Source organism: Choloepus didactylus, chromosome 4, assembly GCF_015220235.1.
Source record: "Choloepus didactylus isolate mChoDid1 chromosome 4, mChoDid1.pri, whole genome shotgun sequence".
NCBI lineage: Eukaryota > Metazoa > Chordata > Mammalia > Pilosa > Megalonychidae > Choloepus > Choloepus didactylus.
The window spans coordinates 160,805,049-160,815,947 of NC_051310.1; the positions used below are offsets into that span (position 1 = coordinate 160,805,049).

Genomic DNA, 10,899 nt, shown 5'->3' on the forward strand with positions numbered 1-10,899 from the left:
AATGGAGATATAATTTTGTTTTATTTTGTTCTACATAGCAAGAAACCTATGAAAGCTGTTTGTTCTCGTTTCCTAATGCTGCTGGGATGCAAAACACCAGAAATGGATTGGCTTTTATAGAAGGGGGTTTATTTGGTTCCACAGTTACAGTCTTAAGGCCATAAAGTGTCCAAGGTAAGTCATCAACAATCAGGTACCTTCACTGGAGGATGGCCAATGGCATCTAGAAAACCTCTGTTAGCTGGGAAGGCATGTGACTGGCATCTGCTCCAGAGTTCTGGTTTTCAAAATGACTTTCTCCCATGACGTTCCTCTCTAGGCAGCAGCTCCTCCTCAAAATGTCACTCTCAGTTGCTCTTGGGGCATTGTCCTCTCTCAGCTTCTCAGGAGTAAAAGACTTCTTTCGAAGGCCATCTCCAAAACGTCTCTGTAAGCTGCAACTCCTTTCTCAGCTCCTGTGCATTCTTCAAACTGTCACTCTTGGCTGTAGCAAACTTGTTCCTTCTGTCTGAGCTTACATAGTGCTCCAGTAAACTAATCAAGGCCCATGCTGAATGGGTGGGGCCACACCTCCATGGAAATTATTTAATCAGTGTTATTACCTGCAGTTGGGTGGGTCATATCTCTATGGAAACACTCAAACCATTACAATCTGATCAACACTAATACATCTGCCCACACAAGATTGCATCAAAGATAATGACATTTTGGGGGACATGATACAATCAAACTGGCACACTGTTGGTATTGGTTCAGTGGCTCAAAGATATCAAAATATGTATCTTTGATATTCTGTAGGCCTTTTCTTAAGCTTGCAAGACAGCTGCTTATGCAAAAGTGTTATATTTATTCTTAATGCAGGTAAAATGGGAGAAAGATTAAAAAAAAAAATCACAGTATCCTAAGAATTATGTCTCATGACCAGCTCTGCCTGCAATAGTTAGGAAAGAAAATATTTGGCTTTTCCAAGTACTAAAATGGAGGTGAGCACAGGATAAGAGGTTGAAAATGATGCTATTTTGCCATTCTCTTAATATTTTATTTTATTGAGTAAATGAGTAAACAGAAATTTATATTACCATAAGGTGGGGCTGAAATTGAGAGACTAAGAAAAATGGAGGCACAGTGAAGAGGATTTAGTGTATCACTAAATAATATCAACTATTATTCCTATTCAAGTAAGAAACCAAGGCTCAGAATGTTTAGAGACTTGTCCATGAGAGTAGGGTAAACTTCAGACTACTGCAGGAATTTGACTCCTGGAAGTCAAGAGTGAGTTTTGGAGATGTTTCTTAATTCCAAGCCATTTGTTCATTTGATCTTTTTTTGTCTTCCCATGGTTCCCATGGATTTAGCCTACTTATTTATATTCCCCTAGATACCATTACATATGCTTCCTCTTCCCAATGGAAGATGCAGAGTCCTAGAGTAAAGACTAAATTTAAGTGAATGACACTTGTGTAAGTCACATAAACTCTCCAAACATTTTTCTGACCTTGGAGGATTCAATGAGCTAATGTATTGGTAAGATTACTGAGATGTGTAAAGCACTTTATACACACATAAGCCATTATTATTGGGTTAGGCATGGAATATAGGCTCTATCTGAACCAAGTTACTAGAATGTAAAATGTTAGAGGATTTTTAAGCTACAAGTAAGTGGAAAACCATTGTGTTTAGAAGGTTCTGAAACTTGGATTGACTCAGGTAGGCAAGAGTAAGTAATAAGAATGAAAAAAAAAATACAAGTGTGTGGGGATGGGGTGGGGTGGGGGGCTTAAATAACCTACCTGCTGATTATAACAATTGACACCTATGGAAAATGACTAACCCTATGTTTAAAAAAAAATCTAATATAGATTGCCTTTTCTCTTTCTTACTACCATGCTCCTTCTTTGTAAACAGTAGTAGATTGCTTAATACAGAGGTACTACCAATAAATGCCCAGTGGGTCTCACAGAAAAAGGACGAAGTGTATTTTATTTATTTCATGAGTAAAATCACATAAGAATCTAAAGTTCCAGAGATGAATAAAATGTACATGAAATGACTGCACCTGTGAAATATTTGCTGCCATTAATTTTATTTTTAACAGAGTCGTAGACATTCAGTTAAATCCCAGTGTCAAGTAGCACTTATGACTTGCCATTCTTTGATCCGGAAGTTAAACTAATATATAACAAGGAAATTTTGGAACTAAGTCAAAATAAATATTTAACATTTACTAAGCACACTTAGTATACTGAATTCTGCTATTTACAGGATCATAAAAATGACTTCTTATCTACAGTTTAACAAATGTCATATGAGACAACATATTCTGCATTACTGATAGGCAAAGAAAAAACCCAAACACATTTAAACCTACTTAGATTTTTTAAAAGCTCATTAATGCAGTCTTAAACTAGTGCTGTATGAGTTAAAACTCGGCATTAAAAAAGTGCCCTGTTGTAAGTTTTATCCTTGTGAAGTTCATTAAATCTCCTTAATGCATCTGTTGTAAGTCCTCTACATCAGGCAGAAATTAGTATGAAGGGTTTTAAATCATGTTCATTCTCTCAAAATGGTTTAAAATCTGCTTATGTACAATTACTAAGTACAATAAGTAGTTTTAGAATAATAAGTAATCTGAAAAATATCCATTATAATTCTTCTAAAAAACGTTTTGCTGAAAACAGAACTTACCATGAGCTTAAAAATGTACTTTTGCTTTTCATGTTCTTAGTATTATATTTTGATTTAGGTTTTTAATCAGACCTATTTCAAAAGATCAAACTTTACACTACCCTTCCCAAGGTTATGCATTTTAACTGAGGACAGCATTTTGTACTCAGTTAAGTTTAACAGGGTAGAATGCAAACACATTTGTAAATGAATGACGTAGTATTCTTTCTGATTAAATTTTCAAATGAAGAGTTGTGGCATCAAATAGTGGAAATAACTCTTGCCTAGAGTTAGGAAAACTGAATTTGAGATCATTTTTAGGTTAAGTGACCTTGTGAAATCACCTGCTCTCTCTGAGCTTGGTTTTTTGATCAATAAAAGGGGATCATAAAATTGAATTCATTGCCTTGTCAAGAGGCAACTTCGCAAAATCCCCAAAGTTCAGTGCCAGTTTCTACTAGCTGTTTGATAAATACTGGTTTATCTATTGTTTTTATATAAAACAGACAGTTTTACTCTGGGAAGATATAGTCAAAGCCATAATTGTCTCATAAATTTAATATTTAGCTATTTACATACATTAAAGTTCCAATTTGCCTATTAAATGATGGTTTGAGTTTAGTTTTGGAAGAATCATTGTATTTATTTGACAGAATGATCATATTTTATCTTATTTATTTTTTTTTTTTTTTTGGTAATATAGAAGATGTATGGCCACTTAGCACATACAGAAAAATCAACAGGCTTGTAACACTCTAAAACTTTGGATGCTTTTTATTTCAACTGAGGAAAAATATGTTAACCAGGATTTTTTTTTTTTCCCTAGAAAATCTTTGGCAGTACACAACTCTGTAACTGTAAATATCTACCTTTGAAGTTGCTTGGGGAATTGGTAGAAATCATGGAAAAATCTCACTAGGAAGTGACCTCTATGTTTCATTTCCCTATTTGCTAGAAGAAGAGTAGCAGTGAAAAGTGTATGTAAGCTCCAGGAGATTAGTGTGAGGGTATGAGCCAAGACATTGTTGGTTGGTGCTTGGTAAGGTGATTTATTTGTGGAGTGGGACAGACAACTGTGTGGGAAGCCTAGGTGATCTCTGCTGATGTACTGTGCTATAATCGTAGACATATGTGCAAGAAGATGAATGGGAAACCAGGCCTAACAGAGTGTTGGAGTGTTAAAGAGGGAACTCAAGGACCCTGTCCATCTGGATTGACCTTCATGTTGAAACTTAGGTAGAGCAAAGTGAGCTACGTGCTTGTTTGCCTTGGAGTGCTCCTCAGTCATTCGGAAATATGCTTTTTTTTCTGATTTGAATCAACCCTGCAACATGAAATGTTAACAAAAACATCTAGCCTAAGGTTTAAAAATGTATTCAACACAGAAAGTCTTGAAAATATTTAATGCTTCAAATTATTTTCCCCAGTCTCTGAGATATCTTGCACTAAAAATGTCTTTCTGCTGAAGTATTTTCTAAAATATTGGTTTCCACTTTTACTTTTTGCTCCCAGGATAACTATTCCTCTGGACTGAAGCAGGTGCTTTATTTTATTTTATTTTTCTGGTTCTGAAGTAATCCATCCTGAAAACATAAACAACTTGCCCTGATGGCTAGCCAAGACTCTGTCCTGCAACCGATCTCCTCCCACTCTCACTTCTTACCCCAAGGAACAGTAAACCTGAATCCTGACCCACCATTGCAGCCCCAGAACTGAGAAGAGATACACTGCAAGTAGACAGTAGGTAGAAATAAAAACAATGCCTCAATTTGATAATATTAAATGTACCGGGAAGACAGTCTCCAAGAGAAAGGATAAATAACCTACATAATGAAGAATTAGTTAACAGTGTTATGTAAATATTGTAACAGCATCAATGAGGAGGTAAGCAAAAGTATTTTAAGGCACTATATTATACAATACACTGTGCACTGTTTCCTGGTGATAAGGTTTTTAAAGCATCTTTATAAGCTCTTCTTCTCTGTTGTGACAAGATTATTTTTGCACCTTTGGAAAGCAACTAAAAAATGAAGCCTATAAAAAATCCTGCCTAACAAAGCAGTTGTACTCAAAGAGCTTAAGCTCTAAGAAAGAACTGAATAAAGATACAAGAAAAGATTTAAGATATAAGATTAAAATAGAAATATAAATGATACCCTCATTTTTAATGAAGTGCTGTATATTCTTAGTGCAGTGAAATGCTAAAAATGGTGAAAGGAGAAATTTTTTGGAGTACTTTCTCTTGAATTTTAAATGGTTACTGAAGCAGATATTTTATATAATAGCATCCAGACACAATAACACATAATGGAAAAAGTTGAGTGAGCAGCTAATGTAATATATGAATTATCTAAAAGGAAACCATACTAGTTTGAAGAAGCATTTTAGCTACTGGCATTAATATATTACAAATTTTAAGATCACCACTAGTCTTAGAAAAAGCCAACAATAAATTTTTCCCTCACTACACCCATGAAGTCTCAGTTTTAGAATGACAAATTATTTAAATATTTTGGGATTGTCTAGAGCTTAAACATTTCTTCAAAGGTAGTAGACTCTTGATTGAGCATGGTGCACAAGTAACTGAAATTCAAAAATTTGAAATCTCATTTTAGACATTAGTTTAAGAAATCATAGTATTTAGATTTAGTGAACTGATAAAGAGGTAGATAAAAGAAAAAAAAAACAAAGGAGAAACGGAAATGTCTTAGATATTCAACAGATTGAATAATTAGGTAAAATTAAACAATTCTTCTATACAACACACTCTTGATTGTTGAGCTATGTTTATATAATTTGTGGCTTCTCCATAGAGAATGTTTAACTGAAGGATGCTGTGCTGGTTTGGATGTATTATGGCCCCCAAAATGCCATTATCTTTGATGCAATCTTGTGGGGGCAGATTGATTAATCTTTTTGATTAGGGTGTGACCTTTTGATTGGATGTTTCCGTGGAGATATGACCCACCCAACTGTGGGTGATGACTTTGAATGGATAAATTCCATGGAAGTGTTACTCCACTCATTCAGGGTGGGTCTGAATTAAATCACTGGAGTCATAAATGAGCTGACAAACAGAAGGAACCCAGTGCAGCTGTGAGGGACATTTTGAAGAGCAACTGAGAGTGACATTTGGAAGAGGGGCTGCAACTAAGAGAGGACAAAACACCCCAAGAGCAACATTTTGGAGAATACCATTTTGAAACGCAACCTGGAAGCAGGCAGACACCAGCCACGTGCCTACCTAGCTAACTGAGGTTTTCCAGATGCCAATGGCCATTCTTCAGTGAAGGTACCATATTTATGCCTTAACTTGGACATTTTATGGCCTTAAAACTGTAACTTTGTAACCAAATAAACACCTTTTATAAAAGCCAATCCATTTCTGGTGTTTTGCAAACTGGCAGCATTAGCAAACCAGAACAGATGCCTCTCTCCCTATATTCTTTTTCCCATTGCCATTAATTGTTGATACCCACTAAAGGCAAATACATTTTATCTTATTTTATCTTTTCAAGTCCTAACTTTATTCACATTAAAAAAATCATCTTTAATTTGATTTGACCTACATATTCCCCATCTCATTTTCACCCATTTCTCAAACTTCTCATCACATTGCCCACACCTTCACCAGACTACAGAATCTACGAGTAATTAGCTCTAACACCTAAATAGAACTTAGAAAATCCTCTCTTCCAAAGGTTTCCTCACTTCCTTGATAATTCCTCAAAACAGAAAAAAAAAAAAAAGTTCTTCACTCGTTCCTTCCATTTCACGTTCACATTTCACCATCAAATCAGCAAGACGGACTTTTCACCTCAATTCAAACTAGGTCAGAAAGAAAGTACCTTCACTGAGCATCTTGAGGCTACACCCAGGAGTCTGGGAATCCTGGACACTGTTCTGCTCAATAAGAAAGTCGTTTAGTGGAGTAAAAGTCTATGTAATTTGTGGTTGATTTCAGTCGATACTGTGTTGAGTAATCAGTAGAAGCTGGAAAGTGAACTTGGCCATCAAAATAAGGATCTTCGTAGTTATGAGGAGACTGCAAATACAATCTGCTTGCATCAAAGTTCTTTCTGTTGGAGTCATCTTGACTGCAATATAGCTGTTGATGCTGTAGCTGTCTACTTTGTTCTCTTGCTGGCGAGGAATAGGAACTGAGGTAAATTGATGAAGGTTCGCTGGAGCCAGGGTACAGGCCTTTATGTGTGGCACCCCCTTGGCTATTGTAATACTGCCTTGGTGGCTGGGTCCTATTGTATTCAGAGCGGTGGTCTCTGATTCCCAGCAGTGCTGGTGAGGAAGAGGTGCTGCTGACTGATTGAATGATGGGTGACATCTGTCAGTTGGTGGTAGACAAGGAAGCATGTGATTTGAATTGGTTCCACCTAATGTTGACACAGGTATAATAAAATGGTTCTGATTCCACCCATCCTTTTTATAAATGCTCTGGAGGTCCCGATATTGCCATAATGTATTCAAGACTTGGGCTGCTGCCTTCACCACTTTCAGAGATGATCTGTTTCCTCTGCCTTTGGTTATGTTCACCAGCTTTTCAATCCCTCCACAGTTGGCTAGAGCCTTGGCATTCTCTGTGTTTTTGCTAGTGACCTCATGCAGAGCGCAGCAGATGGCTGCCATGGTCTTGTCAGATAGTATGCTGGGGCCATAGCCACCAGGCAGCCGACTGACCAGATCTTGCATGGCATATTTGCCTATGAGCTCCTTGCCGTGAACATCTAGTACCATATTCCTCAAAGCAATTACCACCAAAGAAATGACTCTATTGTTATCCATTCTCAGAAGTTCTACTAGGATGGGGACTCCTTTTACTTTTTGGACGGCCACCTGGATGTATGCTGCAAACTTCCAGTTACCGGCAGAGGGGCTCTGGAAAGATCTGGCAGAGCCTTCTAAGGTGGCTGGTTTGTAACTTTCTGCTAGAAGAGTCAGATATGATTTTACTACTAATGGATACCACAGCATCTCAACCTCTTTGGAGGACTTCGACAGCCCTGGGATAGAACCAACTCCATCCCGTTGATCCTCTTGTGGCATCCTCTTTCTTTTTCTTCTTTCCCCAGCAGCTTGGCTAAGAGTCATTGCTGGGAGATTCTTTTCCTAGTAGGTCATCCAATTCATTTAGTCCCAGCAGCTGGGTCTGGGGGACCTCCAGTTCCAGCTGATAGGACAGGCTCTTCAGAGTACACACACAGTTCTCCACCATTTTGCTGTCATAATCAGATGTGTTCATGCATGTGTGGATTACATACAGCAGCAAGTCCACCAGCCCTGTACAGGACTGCATTTGCTTCCATACCTCCTCCCCTGCAGAGCTGAGGCTCCTCAAGCAACCTGTTGTGTGACACAGAACTAGTGAAGTCTGAAATTTAATTTTATGACCATCATCAAAAGAAGAGTTCTTCCATCCAGAATGTGCAACTATCACAGTGTTTGTTAAGGTTGACAGAGCATCTTGAATGATTGGCATCTTTATGGCATCATATGAGGATAAATTCCAAAGAACTCCTGGAACAAGCTCCCTTACTTCTGCATCAATAGATTTTCTCAACAGCTACAATAAGGCAGGTATCCCATCAACATTCTTCATTGCTATTTTATCGTTATCTGTAGACTTGCCAAAAACCAGGTTTCAGAGACCACCACAAACATTCTCCCGAACTTCTAAAACTCTTTGGTCCTAAAGATCAACCAGATGCTTGATTCTCCCTAACCTACACACCTCCATCTTTACTTTGTTGCCACCAAAGCACAGATGCTGCAGGTAGGCTGCTGCATTTGCCTGAACCAAGGGGAACTGGTGCTGCAGCATGTGAATGACTTCAGGCAGCTCATGATCATGCCAGGCAAACTCCCTGGGGTCTTTCTGAATGCTGTCTATTGAAGGTGATCTTGTGGTGCCATCATCTACAGGCACTGTGTGAAGCCTGTTATAATTGCAATGCTGTACTCAGTAGTGTATCAGCCTATAGGGCTCTGCATAGGTAGCTGTTGTATTCCAGACATAATTATTTCTTTGGTATGTAAGGATATTTCATTGGCTGGAGGTCCTTTGCAGATTTCCAACACCTGAACCTGTGTGATACAAGGCCATCTGTGATCCTTGGAGCTCTACAGTTCCATGGTTGGGGCTGCAGTATACTGGGCTCATTATATAGGAGTGATCTGCAAGTCAGGAGACACAGCTGAACGAAGGTCTTGCCCAAGCTGGCTGTGCTGACTAGCATATGAACTGCATAAGCCTGTCAGGCTGTCTGGTCAAGGTGGAACCATCCTCTTGTAAATGTCATACTGCTGCTTTCCAAATTGCTCCATGTCATGAACAGTCCTTTGCAGTGAAGATCACAGATGCTGTAGTACAGTGGTCATCCCTGAGCATTTGGGGGACGATGACCCCACCTGGCCTTGGGACAGCAAAGCTACTCGAATCTGTAAATCCATGACGGTTAGTGGGGATCTTACTCTGGCGGTGGTTTGGTATTGAGAGGTTGGTCCGTTGGGATTGGGGGGCTGCCAGGAGGAGATGGACCCAATCCATTGTGCAGCTGTTGGGGAGGTGAGTCTCTGTGAGGAGTATAGAGAGGCTGCCACTGGGTGGGCAACGTGATGGAAGAATACACACTGCGGTTCAGTGGTCCAGAGTCAGTTACTGATGGGGAGCCAAATCCACTACCCAGAGAAGTTCAGTGATCCCCTCGAAGGAGACACGCCTGTGCTGATAACATAAGAAGGAGACTGTGCTCTAGATGGAACTGAACTAATTCTTCTTATGGCCAGATTGGCTACTGATGGCTGAACCACAGTTTGTCCTTCCACTCTAGAATTCCTTACCAAATCGTTATTTGTGAAAGAAGGGGAGCACACTCCATCTTCAGTGTCCATGCAAAAGAAAGTTTTATTCTACTCATTTCTACAGGTCTTTATAGCATACAAGGTAGTTTCTTACATGACTCTTTTCAGGTATCCAGGGAGGGTACATTTTTTCTAAAGCCGTGAAGTATATTTACGTATCTTTAGTCTTAAGGGACAATTTCTTTGGGGGCTAGACAGGAAACAGCAGGGGCAGGGGGCAGGAGGCAGGAGACAGGAGCACGGAAGGAGCCCAGCAAGAGCTCAGAGACTATTCCCCTATCTAAATTGCAGTCGGCTTTCAGACATGCAAAGCTTTTGGCTTTTTCCCATTCTGGAGCCCACCTTCAGGCTTCCAGATTTTGGGAAATGGGCCCTATGTATAATCTATCGAGCCAGGGGACCTTCCGTGTCTCCACAGTTATTAGTTGATCCTATGAATGAATGCTGCTGTCTACTATCTGCCTTGCTTATGTTCTGGCTGTTATGGAAACTCCCTGCTTCCTGGTATCCACTATCAGAATAAGAATTCATTTGTGTTGAACGTCTTGAGCTATCCAGTGATCTTTCATGAAGAGAGGTCTGTTCTGGTGAATAAAGTGTCCCTTGTTCTGGCTCTGTCCTGATGAGATAGGTGTTGGGATGGACAGAGCTAGAAACTTGGGGTTTGCTTACATCAGAATTTGGTACATCTGTTGATCTCCGAGGAAATGACTTCTCAGTTGAGCTGATTCTGGCAATGCTTGGTTTTTGCTCCAAGCCTACATCTTTCTAGCTGACTGGCAACAATCTGCCTTTCCACTTCCGGTTCTTCGGTGTGTCATTGAAATTGAAGCTCTGTATGACTTGCCATTGGCTCCTCAGTCTCTCACTTGGATATTTCTGACAATTCTGTGGGTCCATGTACCAGGAGAGGCAAATACATTTTAATATTAGTTATTATTGTTATTTTTTAGTTAAGAGGCCACCAGAGCAAAGATACGTCTGGGAATAGAAGCCAGAATTCCAAATGTGCTGAATAGAAGTAAACACAGAAGGAAGAAAAAACTTTAAGTTGAAACCAGGTTAAAAAAGCAGAGCAAGTCAAAATATAGAAACACAGGCAAAACTAGACTCTAGGAGTTACATCCAGATAACCAAAGAAGTTGAAGGGGGCTGGGGGGGCGGGGGCAGATGAGCACAAAATGCATTTAGCAGGGACAATCAGATGTCCAGAAATGAATGAAACCTCTGGGGGTGCAGGAGAACAAGGTCAAGGTCAAGGACTTACAGAAAAAATATTCTTCCATATTGGAAAAACCCTGCTTCAAATGATATTTATAATCCCAGACCCTAGAGCTGTTGAATTCAATTTGGCTTCCA

At 39.3% G+C, this 10,899-nt stretch overlaps 1 pseudogene; it reads right to left on the reverse strand.

Moving 5' to 3' along the window:
- Positions 1-6,532: 6,532 nt before the first annotated feature.
- LOC119533501 lies at positions 6,533-10,086 on the reverse strand (annotated as a pseudogene).
- Between the last annotated feature and the right edge of the window lie 813 nt (positions 10,087-10,899).